The sequence below is a fragment of the Aquarana catesbeiana genome, linkage group LG02, assembly GCF_042186555.1.
Source record: "Aquarana catesbeiana isolate 2022-GZ linkage group LG02, ASM4218655v1, whole genome shotgun sequence".
Taxonomy (NCBI): Eukaryota; Metazoa; Chordata; class Amphibia; order Anura; family Ranidae; genus Aquarana; species Aquarana catesbeiana.
Window position 1 is genome coordinate 369,400,145 of NC_133325.1, and position 22,327 is coordinate 369,422,471.

The 22,327-nt window shown below is 40.7% G+C and overlaps 1 protein-coding gene across 1 annotated transcript in view; it reads left to right on the forward strand.

Annotated features, from left to right (window-relative positions):
• Window positions 1–22,327, forward strand: part of GALNT17 (polypeptide N-acetylgalactosaminyltransferase 17) — an 815,309-nt gene that overhangs the window by 598,368 nt on the left and 194,614 nt on the right. The gene's annotated exons all lie outside the window — the stretch shown is intronic.

Below are 22,327 nucleotides of genomic sequence, written 5' to 3' on the forward strand. Positions count from 1 at the left end.
GCAGATTCATTTACACATGTGTGGTGCTTGGAGGAGGTACACATCTGGTCACCAATAAGAAGAATTGCCTTTCAACTGCACAAGTTATTTTGAGATTGAACTTTGCCATTGCATGGTCACTCTTCACTTGATTCATCACACCGAGACCAAAGTTTTTGAAGATAGCTTTTTATTAATATGGACCCTTATATGCTACTGATTTTGGTTATACATATCACGGTTTAGTGCTGCACAATATTATTGATTTGTTCACAGTATTGGTTAATCTGTGAGTTGGCACACAGGGACCGGACATAATGCTCAAACACCCACTACATCAGATGGCCATTGAACAAGCTTTAAAGGAATACATATCAATTAATAATACAACAGACATCTCCCCAATAACACTGTGGGAAGCTCATAAGCCTGTCTTGCGTGGTACAATACAAAGACAAATGGCACTATTTAAACGGGAACGCAAAAATCTAGCAAAAAAACTAGAACTCAATTTTAATGCAGCCTACATATCATTCCAAGATAATCCATCTCAGAGTACAAAATCTCATCTGGAAAAATCTAGATTGGAATACGATCTATTTCTCACTGAGTCAGTTGATAAATCCCTCAAACGCTCCAAACACAATTTCTACATGAATACAAACAAACCAGGTACATATTTGGCTCGGGCATTAAATTCAACTAACAAATCTTTCAAACCAATACGTTTGAAATTATCAAAAAATGTTTATACTTGTAATCCAGTTAAAATAGTCCATAAATTTCACTCACATCTCGCAACTTTATACAAGACAAACAATGAATTTAATCCTACAGAGGCTGAATCCTTCTTCTCAAAAATAACCTTACCTGAGTTATCTCAGAATCAAAAAAGCAGTTTGGATGAGCCTATAACTATAGATGAAGTTGCTAACGCCATAAAAGACCTAAAACTTAACAAAAGACCAGGCCCAGACGGCTACTCGGCTTTATACTATAAAACATTCTCAGAAATACTCTCTCCCATTCTCACTTAAACTTTTAACAAACTTCTAGATGGACATTCTTTTCGGCAAGAAACACTAATGGCAATTGTTTGTATGATCCCCAAACCCCTTTCTGATGATACTTCCTGTGTGAATTATCGGCCTATCTCTCTGTTAAACCTTGATATTAAATTATTAGCAAAAATAATAGCAAAACGCCTCAATAGCATTATAGGAAAATTAATACATAGAGATCAAGTAGGCTTCATGCCAAATAGACAGGCAGGCGATAATATACGCAGGGCAGTGTTATTGGCACATATTGCTAAAAAACGGAAAATCCCTTTATGTTTTCTATCTCTCGATATTAAGAGGGCATTTGACACAGTATCCTGGCAATATATGCAATATTCATTACAAAAATGGGGTTTTGGACCCCACTTTTTAACATGGATCAAAGCATTATATAATAAACCCAAAGCCTATATAAAATATGCTGGATACAAATCTGATGCCTTTAATATCGAAAGAGGTACCCGACAGGGTTGCCCATTATCTCCCTTATTATTTGCCCTTATACTCGAACCCATGGCCCAATACATCAGAACAAACCAAACTATAACTGGCATTGAAGTAGGAGGTATCACACACAAATTATGTATATTTGCAGACGATATATTACTTTTTCTATCATCACCACAGGTCTCTGGTCCTAACTTAATACCAGCTCTTGATGGATTTGCAGCCCTATCCGGCCTTATGATTAATCCCAAGAAATGCCTAGTGCTTAATATTTCACTCACAAACATGGAATTGATCCCGGCTAGGGCTGCACTCCCATTCACATGGGCAGAAAAATCAATCCCATATCTTGGAATTCATTTAACAGCATCTCATTCTGACTTATTCTCAACCAATTATCCTCCTGTATTAAGACAGATCACAAACCTAATAAAACAATGGTCGTAACTTCCTTTATCCTGGATAGGGAAGATTAATGCAATCAAAATGACTATTCTACCCAAATTGCTTTATCTATTCAGAGTCCTCCCTATTCCAATTCCTTCCTATTTTTTGAGAATAGTACAAAAAAAAGCAACTTCGTTTATATGGGGCTCTTCTAAACCACGTATACCTATACACACACTACATCTTCCCAAAAATAAAGGAGGCCTGGGATACCCTAATTTTACTAACTACTACAGAGCAGCACATTTGGCCAGTCTGTCCAAATACCATGCAAAACAGGAAATCCCATTATGGGTATTTATAGAGGCTTCAGAAAATGACCCTCTATTAATATCAAACTTATCATGGCTTGATCCTAAAGACCGCTTTAAAATTCATAATCCCATAACTAAACACTTCTTATCTCTCTGGGATAAACTAAAAACCAAATATCAGTTACAATCTCCACACAATCCTCTCCTTTCTTTTATCAGAAATCCGGCCTTTTATCCGGCATGGATCTACCCAAATTCTTTTAAAGCTTGGACAACATCAGGCATTCAGACACTAAATGACTTCATAGCATCTAAATCATTCCTTTCATTCCCATTGCTTAGAGAAAAATATGATCTACCAAACTCTGAGATATTTAGATATCTCCAAATCAAAAATTTCTATACACCATTCCTAAAGGGGGATACACCATTATCCCAATTATCCATTTTTGAATCAATCTGTACAAAAGATCCATTTGCTAAAGGTACAATTTCATCACTTTATAATCAATTATATGGAGTAGCAAATCTTAATAGACCCTCTTACGTTCAGAGGTGGGAGGAGGACCTGGGACGAACTTTAGAAGACACAGACTGGTCTAACATATGGCTCACATCTAAGTCATCTTCACCCAACATCTTAGCACTGGAGACAAATTATAAAGTCCTAACTCGCTGGTACCTTGTACCCGCTAGAGTGGCAAAATATTCACCTAATACCTCAGCCCTTTGTTTTCGAGGATGCCCAGAAATAGGCACACATTTACACATATGGTGGACGTGCCCAGTAATCCAAACCTTCTGGAAGGAAGTCTTTGTGATTGCATCTAAAATATTTAAAAAAATAATACAACCAGATCCTTATATAACTTTACTTAATCTAAAACCGGAATGGTTAACACTCTCTCAATTCAAACTTATGATCCAACTAACAACGGCTGCAAAACAAACAGTGGCCAAGGCATGGAAATCTCCTACATTGGTACTAGCAGAAACAATTCACAGAATGAATAATACAATGTCCCATGCTAAGATGGTAGCCATCGATCAAAATCAAATTCCAAAATTTGAAAAACTTTGGCATCCTTGGATAAAACAACAGTTCCTGTCAAACTTCAATGACTCTGTCCTGTTGCCATGGTAGCAGATTAAATGACTTACAGAGACACCCATTCTAAGGCTTCAAAGAGAATTAAAAGAATAATAAACTGACGAGCGGGACAACCTTGTGGATCATACCTCTGCCTTTCTACCCTTTTTCTTCTTTCTCTATCCTTTTCTCCACCTTACGATTAAAGTTCATTATCAGAATTTGACCTATATACACTCTACCTGTAAACAATATGTATAGTAGGTATAAATCATTTTAAATACCTACAAAAGTAACTAAGGAAATGATATATATCTTTAATTTAGGTTTACGTGAACCCAATGTTTAATATTTGAAATTTCATGATATTTACCTATATAAACCCTACTGTAAAACAATGAGCTTACTTTATAGATCCTTGTAAACTTACTTTATGTATCTTTATAATATTGTATACTCAATAAACTTCTATTGACAAGGAAATTGCAACTTGTCCCTAAAAATAAATTGTGGAAAATTGAGGAAGAAATACAGTTTATGAAAAAAAAAAAAAGTCAACAAATGAAAATCGGTATAAATAAATTAATAAGCATGACTAGAGTTAACCAAGAGTTAATAGGAACAACTTTTATATAATTATATATATATATATTTTACAGGTTTGCTGGGATTGATATTGTGTGCACTTTAAAAAAAACATCTTTGCTGAACATCTGATTTGCATATAAGCACTGACAAAAGTGTATTGAAACAATATTTTTTACATATTTATGAATAGAGTCTGCAAGCAGTGTAGCTTCCTTCATATAGCCTGAAAACCAAAAATACAATGTAAAAAAATGTTTACAATGTATTAATAAATGGTACCTGGAACTTCCGTTTGTAGGCTCTATGAATGCAGTAGCCACTGCCAGTGTATCTTCTACACAGATTGTGGAGTCTTGCTGTAAATGTGAGAGAGGCCCTCCTGTTATAAACTGCAGGAGAACCAGCTCCCCCCTTCACGGTTCTGCTCTGGCTCAGCCTTGGTTACACAGGCAAATTCAGTTATGTCAATCAGATTTCTTTATAATGACTACTGCATATACATAATAATTAGCAAGTCTAGAATTAATCTTGGAAAGCACACAATTCACACTAATCTAATTACAAAAACCAAATGTTTATTGTAAAACCTACAGCATTAATCCAGTGGTCAGAAAACTCAAATGCATTTCACACAAAGGCACACTCAATCATTTGTAACTGAGCTCATCTTTGGGTAAAACCCATCCGATGATTAAGCAAAACTTTTTGTGAAACTTAGCAAGTCATCTGACCACTGCATGTATAAGATGTTCATATTCTGGATTTGACGATAAATGCACATGAGTGTGAATCACATATTCTGCAGTTGCTCATGGGTTTATATAAGACTTCGAGGCCCATTTACCACTGTTATCACCTAAGATTCACCAGATCTTTACACAAGATGCACACATTTTTTACATAGGATTCATTTAAGAAAATGTATGAATTATGAGTAAAAGTTGGTTGAATCTTGGGTGACCATATTAATAAACAGACCCCTCAGTCATGCACCTGTGGTTTACTTTGAGTGGTTATTGCAAAAAACTCAGAGCTTACCTAGTTGGCAATCAATTCACGTAAAGTTTAAACTTAGAGTGCAAAAGATTTCACTAGAGGGGTTGAGGTGAATCTGCTGTGTATAAATCACATTTGTGTCCTAGTTCTGTCATTTTCAAGCCCCTCTCACTTTTCTGTTCTGTTGGCATCCAGATCTATATGCCTGAAAAAAATGCAGACCAAAAGAAGTTTATGAGAAATGTTACATACAGGCAGGATTAGTAATATGGCTATACTATAGGGTGTAAAATTGCTTCAAGGAATGGGCTTTAATAATAGTTGCACAGATGTAAGCCCTATTTAAAATGATGCATTTATCTCACATCCCCACTCTAAGAAAAACATTTAGTATTACTCACTTAAATTATATAATATGCATATAACTAGAAATCGGGTTAATAGTCTTAAATATATACCTCATTTTACAAACCTTTAATTGGAGTCCTGTGCTTGATATCTACTTTATGATATCAATTGCTTCTGGAATTTTGAACCATGATACACTTATGATAAACTCTCAAAAGAAACCAATACATTTGATCAACACAGATTACAAAGAATCATTTCTCAGAAATGCAAGGGACTGAAAATATGGTATGCTTGCAAATGAAGCTTGTCACTGTTACCCTGTTGCAGATGGTAAATCTTGTTTATATCTACAACAGCATTTATGTGCCAGCCACCCACTATAACAAGGCTAAAACTAGACAAATGCTGACTTCTGCAAGCGATACATCTGAACATTAGAAAAGCAATATATTGCTGCTTTTGCTATTATTCCCTATATAGTACCTATATATTATAATGGATCTTCAATGGTTTTAAAAACAAAGACATGAACAGTAATAATACAAATCAGAATGTTCTGTGATTTGTATGCTCTTCTTTTTCTTCACATCTCGTAATTTTCTGTCACTTTGCTTTGAAGAGTGAAGATTGTACAAAAGACTTGACATGCACTGCTCTGCTAGTTCATTCACCATGACAATTTCTTTGTTACATTGGATCTGACCCTTGATAAGTCAATGCTTGATGCCAAATTGAATGTCAAAGCAAGCAAATGGTTCAAATGTGTATTTCCACTTTTGCTATTAAAGCGATTTTGCTGGAACATATCTTGAATATGAAAAAAGACAATAGAAGGTACAATTTTATTTCAGGAAACCACATAAAAAATATTATCAAATAATGAAAGCATTTTTTGCACATAAACATTGCATACAACTCTGTATCAAGAAAAGTAATTAGTAAAGTTGTTGTACGTGAAATCTGAAAATTCATGCTACTCATTTTCTTGACTCACCTCTGACCTGAGAAATCCAACGATTTGTAAATGTTCACACTATGTACTTTTTGAATGTAGTTTTTTCTTGTGAAAAAGAAGAGACAAAATGCTCCCTATTAAGTGTGCATGTACATTTTACATTTTCCTCCTTCCCTATTTTACCTGACCATAGATTTTATATATCCACTTGCTGACCGCAGTAAGTACATATATGTTGTGGTTAGCAAATGGTTTACTGGGGTAGCGAGAGCAATTATTCTAGCGCTAGACATCTCCTGTAACTCTAAACAGGTAACCTGTAAATGCATTTAAAGCGTTGCCTATGGAGATTTCTAAGTACCAGTTTGTCACTATTCCACAAGCATGCGCAATTTTAAAGCATGACATGTTAGATATCTATTTACTTGGCGCAAAACATTCTTTTTATAGCATAAAAAAAATTAGGGTATATATTGTGGGTTTTTTTTTGTCTTTGTTTTTTTATTCATTAAAGCAGATGTAGGCAACCTCAGCACACCAGCTGTGGTGAAACTACAAATACCATCGTACCTCTGCCTCTAGGAGTCATGCCTGTGATTGTCAGGGTCTTGCAATGTCTCATGGGACTTGTAGTTTCACCACAGCTGGAGGGCCGAGGTTGCCTACCCCTGCATTAAAGGGTATTTAAACAACTGCGCAAATACCGTGTAACAGAAAAAATTGCAACATTCACCATTTTATTCCGTAGGGCCTCTGCTAAAAAAAACTTTTGGGGGTTATAAGTAATTTTCCAGCAAAAAATATTGATTTAAAGGGTAACTCCACTTTCATGGGAAAAAAATAGCAAATAAAAAAAAAATAATATACAGTACCTGACTGCCAGATTGTGTTTCCAGGGCGATCCCAGGAAAGGGGGTGGGGACGAGCGAGCGCCCCCCCCTGAGCTGTACCAGGCTGCATGCCCTCAACATGGGGGGAGTGGGTGCCTTGGGGGGAGGGGGGCGCCCTGCGGGTCCCCCCACCCTAAAGTACCTTGTCCCCATGTTGATGAGGACAAGGGCCTCTTCCCGACAACCCTGGCCGTTGGTTGTTGGGGTCTGCGGGCGGAGGGCTTATCGGAATCCGGGAGCCCCCTTTAATAAGGGGGCCCCCAGATTCCGGCCCCCCACCCTGTGTGAATGAATATGGGGTACATCGTACCCCTACCCATTCACCTAGGGAAAAAAGTGTAAAAAAAAAAAAAACACAGTACACAGGTTTTAAGAGTAATTTATTAGGCAGCTCCGGGGTCTTCTTCCGACTTCGGGGGTCTTCTTCCGACTTCAGGGGGTCTTCTTCCTACTTCGGGGGTCTCCTTCCGACTTCTCCCGGTGTTCCGCCTCTACTCCCTTTTTCCAGCTCTTTTGCCAGTGGGGGAACCGGTCTGCTGCGCTGTCTTGTCCCATCTTGTCCTGTCTTCTCTTCTTCTTCTCTTCTTCCGATGTTGACACGATGCTGTCTCCGGCTGGAATGCTGTGTGCGAGCTGCGGAGCCATTTATATAGGCGGTGACCCCACCCCTTGTGACGTTACACAGTCCCAGCATGCGCAGGGACTCTGGCGTCATAAGGGGGCGTGATCCCAGAGTCCCTGCGCATGCTGGAACTGTGATGTCACAAGGGGGCGGGGTCGCCGCCTATATAAATGGCTCCGCAGCTCGCACACAGCATTCCAGCCGGAGAGAGCGTCGTGTCAACATCATAAGAAGAAGAAAAGAAGAGAAGAAGAAGAGAAGACGGGACAAGATGGGATAAGACGGGACAAGACGGGATAAGACGGGACAAGACAGCGCAGCAGACCGGGTCCCCTGCTGGCAAAAGAGCTGGAAGAAGATAGCCGAGGGGCCCGGGAGAAGAGGCGGAACACCGGGAGAAGAGACCGAACACGAGAAGTCGAAAGAAGACCCCCCGAAGTCGGAAGAAGACCCCTGAAGTCGGAAGAAGGCCCCAAAGCTGCCTAATAAATTACTCTTAAAACCTGTGTACCCCATATTCATTCACATAGGTTGGGGGGCCGGGATCTGGGGGCCCCCTTATTAAAGGGGGCTCCCGGATTCCGATAAACCCTCCGCCCGCAGATCCCGACAACCAACGGCCAGGGTTGTCGGGAAGAGGCCCTTGTCCTCATCAACATGGGGACAAGGTACTTTGGGGTGGGGGGGCCCGCAGGGCGCCCACATCCACCAAGGCACCCACCCCCCCATGTTGAGGGCATGCGGCCTGGTACGGCTCAGGAGGGGGGCGCTCGGTCGTCCCCACCCCCTTTTCGACCGGCCAGGCTGCGTGCTTAGATAAGGGTCTGGTATGGATTTTGGGGGGACCCCATGCCGATTTTTCGGCATAGGGGGTTCCCCTTACAATCCATACCAAACCTAAGGGCCTGGTATGCCCCAGGGGGGAAACCAAGCCGTTTTTTTCATTTAAAATTTGGCACGGCGTTCCCCCTCAGGATTCATACCAGACAGCTGTCAGCACTGCCTGTCGCTCATCGCGAAATGAAAAAAATTTTCCTTTCATGATGAGTGAGCCATCTTGGCACTGGCTCCCGCGACGGGGCTCGTAGGTGTCAAATCTCGCCGATAACTGAGGCGAGATTGACACAATATCGCGGTCACCTACTGTAGCATATACAATTGTGACACAAGTAATATTTTAATTGAATCCTATTAAAAATTACTTTTCCTTTTCAATCTGCAGCCGCTGTAATTTTCTGTAAATGCAATGAAATATTGGGATTGGCACTATCACAGCACAGCTCAAAAAAAAATTATATGCATTTTCTTTGGGCTTCAGCAGCACAGAAGCTAGTGTTATAGTTTGCTTCCATGTTTCAATTGCAAGTAGCAAGGATGGTTATATTATGACTCAAAAGTGAAGTGGCAGAGCAAACCACTATGTGTCATGACTTGTCCCATGGATTCATTAAGTGAAGAATCAAGACACACCATAAAATAGAGTCCTTGGAACTTGCTGAATGTAACCATGCATCTATGAATCCATGAGTGATAACAGAATCACACAATTGAATCATAACATAAATCACCATTAAGTGACAACAAAATCAGAACACAACATAGGAAAGGTTTGAGGGACCTTGAAACTCGCTGGATGTCACTACCCATTCACAAATCTATCATGTGGTATGGCATGAAGATAAAATTAGCTTAGATCCAACATAAGATCTTTAGAGCTAAAAGTAGCTACCAGTATGCAGTGTAAGTTGAACATGGAAACTGACTGATGTGATGATGATGATGAGTAGAAGGAGAATAGTCTTGCCAAAGTACAGTAGTGAAATTGGGGACCAATTCATTAGTCCTGCACAAGAGAGTGCAATGTAGAAAGAAGGTTACTTAAGACTTACAATGATCAGCTATAACATTGTGACCACCCACCATAACCCATCAAAGCATGGACTAGACCTTAGAAAGTATGCTATGGTATCTGACAACAAGCCTTTAGCAGCAGATCCTTTAAGTCCTGTACATTGCAAGGTGAGGCCTCCATGGATTGGGCTTGTTTTTCCAGCACATCTTTGTTTGATGTTTCATTAGATTAAGATTTTGAGAATTTGAAGGCCAAGTCAACACCTCAAACTCATTGTTGTGTTTCTCAAACTATTCTTGAATTTATCAGTCTGAGCCATCTTCTTCCATTGCTCCTAGTCCATTTCAGTTGCTAACACGCCCATTGTAGGAGCTTTTGGCTGTGGACATGGGTCAACATGAACACGCTGACCAGTCTGAGGCTATGCACCCCCATGCAAAGCAAACTGCAATGCACTGTGTGCTCTGACACCTTTCTATCAGAACCAGCATTACCTTTTTCAGAAATTTGAGCTACCATAACTCTTTTATTGGATCGCACTGCACAAGCTAGCCTTCATTCCTCACAGGCATCATGACCCTGTCACTGATTCATTGGTTTTGGTAAGTCCTGACCACTGCAGATTGGGAACATTCCACAAGAGCTGCAGTTTTGGGGATGCTCTGACCCAGTTGGCTAGCTCTTACAATTTGGCCCTTGCCCATTTTTTCTACTTAAAATACAACAACCTCAGGGACACCATGTTCGCTTGCTGCCTAATATATCCCACCCACTTTCAGATACCATTGTAACAAGATAAACAATGCTATTTATTTTATCTGTCAGTGGCTATAATGTCATGGCTGATCAGTGTATATCACAGTATTCTACACTGAAAGGTGAAGTAGAGACACTCAAAAAAACAGTGTTGTAGCTAGATCCCTACACAAAATTCTTGATAAATATTACGTAATTATAGTCAAAGCTTTAGTTTAATTTGATCAGTGGAGTATTCTCCTTTTATAATGTATGTAAACCCTAAATCTATTTTCATTAAAACCATATATGTGTGTATACAGTATATGTTATATATATGCACCTATACAGTATATACGTTGCAGTTTACAAGTGGTTTACTGGGATTGTGGCTGAAGATATTTGGCTCAGTGGACCAATACAGCACAGCACAGAAGTCACCAAGTCCAGTGTTCCTCCACACTGATCCTCAGGGAATTCCTTGACAGGTGCAACAATCAGTGGCACCTGTCACAGTGGAGTGATATGAGAACTCCACTGATTGTGGTACCTGTCAGGGAATTCGCTGAGGATCAGTGTGGAGGAACACTGGACTTGGCCACTTCTCTGCTGTGCTGTGTTGGTTCACTGAGCCAAAGAACAGAACAATACTCACTGACTGCAGAGCATATTTTTACAGTGACACAAAGTTGGAGAGAGAAAATAAGGGAGGGTTGGGAGAAGATTCTGCCCTAAGTCCCTAGGAGGAGGATTAAGATGCCACCTGCTTGATGGTCACTTGGTTGGCCCATTTTGTTCATACATGTGGTGTGGCACTGTCTATTGAAGATTTGGGCACAGATTATAATTTTCTGAGGAGCACAGTGATTGGTCTTCTATCATTATATAGGGAGATTTGATATTAATTTATGTTATGTTTGATTACTTGATATCACACGGATTGATATAAAAAACCCCTTTGGGATACATAAGGCAGTGCCTTACTTTTTAATTTAACCATTTGTGTAGTGTTTATTTTGCACTATTAAAGGGGCAGCAGCCTTATGCCCTGTACACACGGTCGGATTTTCCGATGGAAAATGTGTGATAGGACCTTGTTGTCGGAAATTCTGACCGTGTGTAGGCTCCATCACACATTTTCCATCAGATTTTCCGACACACAAAGTTTGAGAGCAGGATATAAAATTTTCCGACAACAAAATCCGTTGTTGGAAATTCCAATCGTGTGTACACAAATCTGACGGACAAAGTGCCACGCATGCTCAGAATAAATAAAGAGATGAAAGCTATTGGCCACTGCCCCGTTTATAGTCCTGACGTACGTGTTTTACGTCACCGCGTTTAGAACGATCGGATTTTCCAACGACTTTGTGTGACTGTGTGTATGCAAGACAAGCTTGAGCCAACATCCGTCGGAAAAAAATCCTAGGATTTCGTTGTCGGAATGTCCGAACAAAGTCCGACCGTGTGTACGGGGCATAAGACTACTAAGTGTGGTGTATAAGAGAGGTAGGTGACTTTCCTATTGATTGCAAGTTGGCATCTTGCCTCACAGTACACTGTTTTCTGAAGGAGATCCCGCCAGTAACATCAGCATTAATACTATTACCAGAAGCGTTTTATTAGTTACAGATGGTGGTTCATCACTTTAAGGGCACTTAAAAGCTTATCACTCAGATGCCATCCTTAGTCATAGCATACGCTGCAGTGCTAACCATACAGAATTCCCTCACCCTGCTAGCTAAATTCTTGAACCTGCCAGTATTTTATCATGCCTTATGATTGTATCTTTATTCCTGCAGTCATTTGGCAAGAATACAAACTGAACTGACTGATATACAGATAGATGTACTTTGTAATAACAATGATGCATTTATTATTTTAATTAACCACTTCAGCCCTGGAAGGATTTACCCCTTAATGACAGAGCATTTTTTACAATTTGGCACTGTGCTGCTTTAACTGGTAATTGTGCAGTCATGCAATGCTGTACCCAAACAAAATTTGCATCCTTTTTTCCTACAAATAGAGCTTTCTTTTGGTGGTATTTGATCACCTCTGCGGTTTTTATTTTTTGCTATATACAGTGAGGATGGAAAGTATTCAGACCCCCTTAAATTTTTCACATTGTTATATTGCAGCCATTTGCTAAAATCATTTAAGTTCATTTTTTTTCCTCATTAAGGTACACACAGCAGCCCATATTGACAGAAAACGCAGAATTGTTGACATTTTTGCAGATTTATTTAAAAAAAAAAAACTGAAATATGACATGGTCCTAACTATTCAGACCCTTTGCTTAGTATTTAGTAGAAGCACCCTTTTGATCTAATACAGCCATGAGTCTTTTTGGGAAAGATGCAACAAGTTTTTTACACCTGGATTTGGGGATCCTCTGCCATTCCTCCTTGCAGACCCTGTCCAGTTCTGTCAGGTTGGATGGTAAACGTTGGTGGACAGCCATTTTTAGGTCTCTCCAGAGATGCTCAATTGGGTTTAAGTCAGGGCTCTGGCTGGGCCATTCAAGAACAGTCCCAGAGTTATTGTGAAGCCACTCCTTCCTTATTTTAGCTGTGTGCTTAGGGTCATTGTCTTGTTGGAAGGTAAACCTTCGGCCCAGTCTGAGGTCCTGAGCACTCTGGAGAAGGTTTTCGTCCAGAATATCCCTGTACTTGGCCGCATTCATCTTTCCCTCGATTGCAACCAGTCGTGCTGTCACTGCAGCTGAAAAACACCCCCACAGCATGATGCTGCCACCACCATGCTTCACTGTTGGGACTGTATTGGACAGGTGATGAGCAGTGCCTGGTTTTCTCCACACATACCGCTTAGAATTAAGGCCAAAAAGTTCTATCTTGGTCTCATCAGAATAGAGAATCTTATTTCTCACCATCTTGGAGTCCTTCAAGTGGTTTCTAGCAAACTCCATGCAGGCTTTCATGTGTCATTGCACTGAGGAAAGGCTTCCGTCGGGCCACTCTGCCATAAAGACTGGTGGAGGGCTGCAGTGATGGTTGACTTTCTACATCTTTCTCCCATCTCTCGACTGCATCTCTGGAGCTCAGCCACAGTGATCTTTGGGTTCTTCTTTACCTCTCTCACCAAGGCTCTTCTCCCCCAATAGCTCAGTTTGGCCGGACGGCCAGCTCTAGGAAGCAAATATATGTAAGAAACCAAGCGCTGTGATGGATACAATGAATCAATCCGTGAAATACAATCTAAATAAAATTGCAAACCAATCAATAAAAATGAAGCTGCTATCAATAGGAGGTAATCAGAATCCCAAAAAATAAATACAAAACATGTAGAATTGATGCACTCTCATATATGATTAGTCCGCAAAGGATATTGTGCAAAATGTGCAAATAATAAACCCAACTATTAAAATATGTGCAAAAAAAAAATTTGATAAAATGCAAAAAAGAGTGTTGGATTAAATAGTCATGGTACTAGTGAGTGTATGCACACATCCCCCCGTGCTGGCTGGGGTTAAAACACATCCACTGAATTACTATGCTAAAATATGGCACATATATAAATATACTGACATGTGTGCAAACAAAAAATCTTAGTGCTGGTGCTCACCATAAAACGCCATAGTGACAATATAAATAAATAACAAAAACAAAAAAAGTCACGTGACTTTCTCAAGTCTTGAGAAAGTCACGTGACAGTGACGCAACGCATGGGAGGAGCCTAGGACGCTCACTGCAGTTTGACACTCGGAGTTGAACGGCAGCGGCTTTTTGAGAGAAGTCTCGTCCACAGCGGCTGACTGCGATCTGCATACTTATATGCTTGTACCTAACTGGGCGCACGTGAGTGTATCTCTGAGCAGTTTGCTTGTGTCCTTTTAATAAGTTCACCACGCAATGATTTTTTGGCTGAAGTGGGACGCTAGAACAGTCATGAACAACCATCTAACACTACAATTTAATTAATTAATTAATTCAGCTTAGTAACTAATGAACTGCTGGGACAATTTTATTTATACTCCGGATTAACTCATCTCCATCCTGAAAGGTTGGCAACTCACATCAGAGTGTTGTTTATTTATGTTTTTGTTATTTATTTATATTGTCACTATGGCGTTTTATGGTGAGCACCAGCACTAAGATATTTTGTTTGCACACGTCAGTATATTTATATATGTGCCATATTTTATCAGAGTGATTCAGTGGATGTGTTTTAACCCCAGCCAGCATGGGGGGATGTGTGCAGACACTCACTAGTACCATGACTATTTAATCCAACACCCTTTTTTGCATTTTATCAAAGGATTATGGCGGCCACTGTGCTCTTAGGAACCTTAAGTGCAGCAGAATTTTTTTGTAACTTTGGCTAGATCTGTGCCTTGCCACAATTCTGTCTCTGAGCTCTCCAGGCAGTTCCTTTGACCTCATGATTCTCATTTGCTCTGACATGCACTGTGAGCTGTAAGGTCTTATATAGACAGGTGTGTGGCTTTCCTATACAAGTCCAATCAGAATAATCAAACACAGCTGGACTCAAATGAAGGTGTAGAACCATCTCAAGGATGATCAGAAGAAATGGACAGCACCTGAGTTAAATATATGAGTGTCACAGGGTCTGAATACTTAGGACCATGTGATATTTCAGTTTTTCTTTTTTTAAAAATCTGCAAAAATGACAACAATTCTGTGTTTTTCTGTCAATATGGGGTGCTGTGTGTACATTAATGAGGAAAAAATGAACTTAAATGATTTTAGCAAATGGCTGCAAAATAAAAAAAGAGTGAAAAATTTAAGGGGGTCTGAATACTTTCCGTCCCCACTGTAAATAAAAAAAGACAGATTTTTTTTTTTTTTTTGTTAATTATATTTTTTACTTTTTGTTATAAAAAAATACAATAAACTCAATTTTAGTCATACTTCTAGGCCAAAATGCATTCGGTCACATGTCTTGGGTAAAAAAAAAAATTGATATTACTGCCTATCTCATTTCTTGAGGTATTATAATGGAAGGGCAGCAAAACTCCCCCCCTAAATTACCCCATTTTGGAATGTAGACACCTCAAGGAATTTGCTGAGAGGCATGTTGAGCACATTGAATATTTTATTTTTTTTTGTCGCAAGTGATTGAAAAATGACAAAAAAATTATATATTGCTCACACATGCCAAAAATACATTCTGCTGCTTCTCCTGAGTACGAGGATACCACATGTGTGAGACTTTTTTTGGAGCCTAGCCGCATGAAGAATCAATCAGCGAAAAACAATCAAGGCCTTCAGGATTTCTAAGGGCGTAAACTTTTGATTTCACTCCTCACTACCTATCACAGTTTCGGAGGCCATGAAATGTCAAGATAGCAAAAAACCCCACAAACGACCCCATTTTGTAGACACCCCAGGCTATTTACTGAGAGGCATGTTGAGTCCATGGAATATTTTTTATTGTGCCACAAGTTTTGGAAGAATTTTTTTCTTCATTTTCCAAAACAAACTAGAGCTGCAAAATATTCACCATGCCTCTTAGCTAATAGCTTGGGGTGTCTACTTTCCAAAATGGGGTCATTTGGGGAGGGGGGGTTGTGCTATCTTATAATTTCAGGACCTCCAAAACTGTGATAGGTAGTGAGGAAGTGAAATCCCCATTTTATGCCCTTCGAAATCCTGAAGCGGTGATTGGTTTTCAGGGTCCTGTATGAGGCTAGGTCCCAAAAAAGTCTCACACATGTGGTATCCCTGTACTCAGGAGAAGCAGCAGAATGTATTTTAGGGGGTAATTCTACATATACCTATGGCATGTTTGAACAATATATCATTTAGTGACAGCTTGGTGTAAAAAAAAAAAAAAATTCCCGAAACTTGTAGCAAAATATAAAATATTTCATGGAATCAACATGCCTCTCAGCAAATAACTTGGGGTGTCTACTTTACAAAATGGGGTCATGAGGGGGTTGAACTGTCCTGGCATTGTATGCACAAAATTAGAAGCTTATGCCACACTCTTCTAACCACTTGAAGACAAAGCCCTTTCTGACAGTTTTTGTTTACATGAAAAAATATATTTTTTTTGCTAGAAAATTACTTTGAACCCCAAAACATTATATATTTTTTTGAAGCAAAGGCCCTACAAATTAAAATGGTGGGCGTTTCAATTTTTTTTCACACTGTATTTGCGCAGCAATTTTTCAAACGCAATTTTTTGGAAAAAAAAACTTTTTTGAATCTTAATGCACTGAAACACACTATATTGCCCAACACTATATTGGTAAAATATAAAAGATGATCTTATGCCAAGTACAAAGATACCAAACATGACATGTTTTAAAATTATGCACAACCGTGCAGCGTCAACAAACTACATACATTTTTAACCACTTCAATACCAGGCACTTTCCCCCCTTCCTGCGCAAGCCAATTTTCAGCTTCCAGGGCTGTCACTTTTTAAATGACAATTGTGCATTTGTGCTACACTGTACCCAAACAACATTTTTATCATTTTGTTCTCACAAATAGAACTTTCTTTTGGTGGTATTTGATCACCTCTGCGGTTTTTAATTTTTTGCTAAGCAAATAAAAGAAGACCGAAAATTTTGAAAAAAATAATAATTTTTTTGTTTCTGTTATAAAATTTTGTAAATAAGTAAGTTTTCTCCTTCACTGATGGTCACTGATGAGGCTGCACTCACAGACACTGATAAGGTGGCACCAATGAGGTGGCACTGATGGGCACTGATGATGGGCACTGATAGGCGGCACTGATTGGCACTGATAGGTGGCACTGATATGCAGCACTGATGGGCATTGATAGGCGGCAATGATGGGCACTGGTGGGCACTGTTGGACACTGATAGGCGACTCTGATGGGCACTTAAAGGCTGCATTGATGGGTACTTATGGGTGGCACTGATAGGCGGCACTGTTGGGCACTGATGGGCAGCACTGATGGGTACTGATGGGCACTGATTGGTGGCACTGTAAGATTGCATTGATAAGCATCACTGGTGGCACTGGCACTGGCAGGCATTGTTAATGGGCACTGATTGGCATCTGCCTGGGCACTGATTGGCATATCCCTGGTGGTCCAGGGTGCCATACCCGGTGGGCATCCTTTATGGGTATCCCTGGTGGTCCTGGCGGCATCCCTTGTAGCTTCTGGCTTCTTAGGCCATAGAGATGATTGGACCCATTCTGGTCTCCAATTAGCTCTATGGTCAGCTGGTGGCATTCTCGAGAAAACCATAGAAGACGGCTTGTAAAAGCAGTTTAGTGGCTAATTAGCTGCTAGGATTGGTTTTAAATGAAAGCTGACTGCCGGCTGAAAAGAACAATACCAAGATGATACCTAAACCTGCAGGCATCATTCTGGTATAATCACTGGAATTCCAGCAACATACGTCGCTGGTCCTTGTTGGGTATATATTGTAATGTCCTTTGTTTCATGCAGCCTGTGGGCTGAGCAAAAAAAATATTGATCGGTGGATATGTCCAACATTAGAATACCACCCTGCCTCCACCCACTTCTAATGATAGGGCATAAATACATATATATATATATTTTTATCTGTGGTAGTGAAATCACCCTTCTACAGCACTGCAGTTGCTGATTTACGTATCCTGAGAGAAAACTCTGTTGCTGTCAAAATAAATAAATCTGTGCTGCAGCTGAATGGCATACCTGAAAAGTAAACAATGATAACAATAAAACGTTAACTCAATAAAACAACTTTTTTTATTGCAATCTGTGCCTAAAAAATATATGCATGGGGGCAATCCGCCCCTACAGTTAGGGGCAAATCGCCCCTCCACTCCTGCCCCCATGCTTTGGCATATATGCTCTTTTTTTATTTAACTGTGGTGGTGAAATCACCTCCTACAGCACTGGAGTCGCTGATTTAGGTATCATGAGACCAAACGCTATTGCTGTTGAGATAAATAAATCGGTGCTGCAGCTGAATGGCCTGAAAAGAAAATAATGGTTAACAATAAAACATAGTAAACAGTAAAGTAACAAAAAAAAATTACATACCTGAAAAGCAAACATGATAAAACATATAAAACATTGCAGTTAAGCATAATATACAGTAAAACAGCAGAACAATAGAGAGAGAACAATAGAGAAGAACAAGAAAAGTATTTTTGGCTTTTTTATTTTATATATTATTTTCTTATAACTTTTTTCACTTTTATTTGTTACTGTAACTGTAAAGGGTTTGGGCCTCTCAAAATGCGATGGCATCTTTGGAGACCCAGTGAAAGTATGCCCTAGGACTGTGCAGTGCTGTACCCTACACTAATAATCCACTAGTGTGTGGTAGCGATGGAAACATTCACTGATACAGAGACCAGGTTCGTCAGGACAGGAGGGACAGTAATAGCGGATGTCATGCTTATATCCGCGTTTGCTACAGACATGACATCTTCTTTGGGGTGCTCGTTGGGTAGGGGTACCAGGGGGGACATATGGAAAATGCCTCTCATGCAGCCGGCTCACTGCATTTGCATTGGGAAGTTGGGCCACAGCACCTTCTCGAAACAGAAGTGCTTTGATTATCTCTGCATGGAATTTAAGGAAGAATCCTGTTCATCCTGATGCTTTGTATAGCACATAAGCGTTCAGCAGAGCCAATTGAAATAGGTATAGACACTTTTTTGTACCAGTGTCTGGCCTTACTGCCAATTAAATACGGTACCATGAACTGGTCGTTGAAGTCCACCCCTCCCATATTAAGGTTGTATTCGTGGACACAGAGGGGCTTCTCAACAACACCAGTCGCTGTTGGAATTTGGACTGTCGTATCTGCGTGAAGGGAGGACAGAACAAAAACATTCCGCGTGTCCCTCCACTTCACTGTGAGCAAATTACATTTCAAGCAGGCTCTCTCCCCTGTCTAAGTCTAAGTCAGGACTCTACAAGCCGTTGCTGGAAGCCCCAGTGATTAGATTGCATGGTGCCACATACACCTATTCTAATATGAAAAAGGTGACTAAAAAGTGTCACGCTTGTGTAATAATTGTCCACGTGCAAGTGGTACCCCTTTCTGAATAAGGGTGACACCAAGTCCCAAACAATCTTGCCAGCGCTCCCTATGTAGTCTGGGCAGTTATGGGGCTTCACGTGACTGTCTTTTCTCTCATAAACCATAAAACTATATGTATAGACCCCATTTCTGCCATGCTTGCTGGGGATATACTGTTTGAAAGACAAGCGGCCAGAAAACTTAATCAGGGACTCGTCAATGCAGACAACTTGATCAGGAATAAACAAGGCTGCAAACTGTTGGTTGAAGTGGTTTAAGAGGGGCTGAATTTTGTGGAGCTGATCAAATTCAGGATCACCACAAGCATGACAGATATCATGGTCATCAGGGCTTTTTTTCAGGGGGAACTTGGTGGAACTCAGTTCCACCACCTCTGACTCAGACCCCTTGGTGCCTGCTCACGACAATCACTTGTAAACACAGAAGTCTGGTTTCTGTGTTTACAAGTGACAGCTCTGCACTCTGTATGTAATGCAATCCTGGTATTTAATGCCCCTTTAAGACCCTCCTACTGTTTTCGTGAAATTTGACTGAACACACCCACTATTTGATGTGATTTGGAGGGTATGTGTAGGGGGAGGGGCTTCGTGGGCCATGGTTAAATTCCAGCACCTATTGTTTGAGAAAAAAAGCCGTGATTGTCATTAAATGCATGAACCGCAAGATCTGCTCGTATCACTTCCTGGTCATGGAAGCAGAGAACACGGGCATATGGTGAATTGGGTCAGTGGACCAATATGACCGCAGCTCACTTTATTTTAGTTATGCCCATGAGGAGGGATAGGCCCAGAAAGGTCTTAAATTTGGAAACCGTAACAGGTTTCCAATCTCTGGCAAGGGTCAACTGGGGATTAGTGGTGATGAATTGACCAGCATACAAATTGCTTTGGTCCACAGTAGATCTATAGAGATCTTCCATGAAAAACAGTGAATAAAAATCAAGTGATGTAAAATCAACAGTCTCCATCTGAATTCCGGGTTGGCCAGTGAATGGGGGAAGTACGGGCGCTGCAGAAGTGGTGGACTCCCAATTAGGATTGGCATATGTAGTGGGAAGGGCACTATGGGCTCTATGGGCCTGTGTTTGTCTTCTTGGTGGCTGCGGGGCACTACTTATGCTAGCCACTGCACCATCTTGAACTGCACTAATGGGACTCACCACGTCACCATGTGTTACTGCAGTGCTGGTTTGTTTATGACCAGGATGTACTAGGCCGCTGGTGCTTGCCAGTTTACCAGAAGGATGAGCGGCACTAGTATTGTCTCTCTGCTCCATACGAGAGCCCTGCGGTTCTTGCACCTCAACAGAAGAAAGGGGTCGGGTACACCTGACCTTAGCAGGGACCACTACTCAGTCGTCAGAGCTATCTGTCAGGGTGTCACTGCTCTCTACGGGTTCGTATACTGAGCCTGAATCTGACTGAGGCGGCTTCCCCTTCACTCTCATGTGTCATGCTCAGCAATGTGTAGGCCTCTTCACTAGTGTACCTCTGGACATTTTGGCCTCTAAATTTATAGGTAAAACTAGTGTGACTCACAGGCAAAGAAGCACCTGATTTTTAGAGCCTGATTCAATCGCTACCAAAAAACTGTTAGCATTTGCAGGGATCAGGCCTGACTCTGCAAACAATGCAGTTTTGTGTGTTGTGTTTTGTAAGTGACAGTGATTGATTGATTCTGCACTTGGATGGGCTGGGCGGAGGGGCTAAACACAGATGCTAGCAGATATCTGGGCTGATCCTGCTAACACCGCTTTTTGGGAACACAAAACTATTGGGGACGCTAGTATAGACCTGATCAGATCAAAGATATTGATCTGTTCAGACACTATACTAGTAAGGGAGGTGTATGATGTGTGTGATGGGTGTTAGCGATACTGTCACTAATCTGACGCTGCTTGGGATTGACGATGACCCTAACTATCACTAAAACCTAACTGATGTCACCCACCTGGTGATAAGGTGGTAAACCTTTATTAGGTAATATACAGTGGGTACCCTGACGCTATAAAAGACGAACTAGCGTCACCTGTGACAATAATACAGTGATCACTGGTGACAGGGGTGAAAGGGTTAACTAGGGGGTGATCAAGGGGTTAAAACCTTTATTAGGTAATATATAGGGGTACCCTGATGCTATAAAAGACGGATGCTGAAACTAACCAACTAGCTAACTAGCATCACCCGTGACACTAATACGGCGATCAGAAAATAGATCTGTACACTATACTAGTGACATTGGTAACAGGGGTTGAAAGGGTTAACTGGGGCGATCAAGGGGTTAAACCTTTATTTGGGGGGTAAAGCTGCCTGGGCCTACTACTAACTGCCCTAACATTATTTAGTGTCACAAGTGACACCAGTACAGTGATCAGTGAAAAATCTGAAAACTGCACTTGGTGACACAGTGACAGGAAGTGAGGAGGTTAACTGGAAGGAGATCGGGGTGTGATCAGGGGGTGAAACGTGTGCCTATGTGTACTGTGTTAGTGTAGTGTTGGTGGAACTCACTCCTCTCTCCACACTCTGGAACCGAAAAGGATTCCATCACTTCCTCTGCCTATGTTTACATTTACAGGCAGAGGAAGCATTTCATTCATCAGAACCGATCAGCAGATCCAGGCCAGAAATCATTGACCTGGACCTGAAGACTGATCAGTTCTGTAACGAACCTGATCACCATGAGCACAGCAGAGGCGCGCGCCCCCTGCCCGCGTGCACGAGCGACATAAGTGTATGTCGTTTTGCGCAGGGCTGCCAACCTGCTGCAGTATATCTACGTGAGCCAGTTGGGAGGTGGTGAAATACTTATATTTTTGCAGCTTTAAAATATTTAGCAATCACTGTATTCAATGCTTTAGGTTATATTATTGAACAGCAGAATCCTGTGATTGGTAACCTATCTGCTGTATATGTACTGCAAATAGCCAAGGAAAGTGTGTCCTGAACTAGTCTTGTGCATAAATAATTAACCTGTTTGATCTGTTCTTAGAAATTTATACAATCAATAGAGACATTATTACATCTTTGATTTGGGTTTTTCCAATCAGTTAA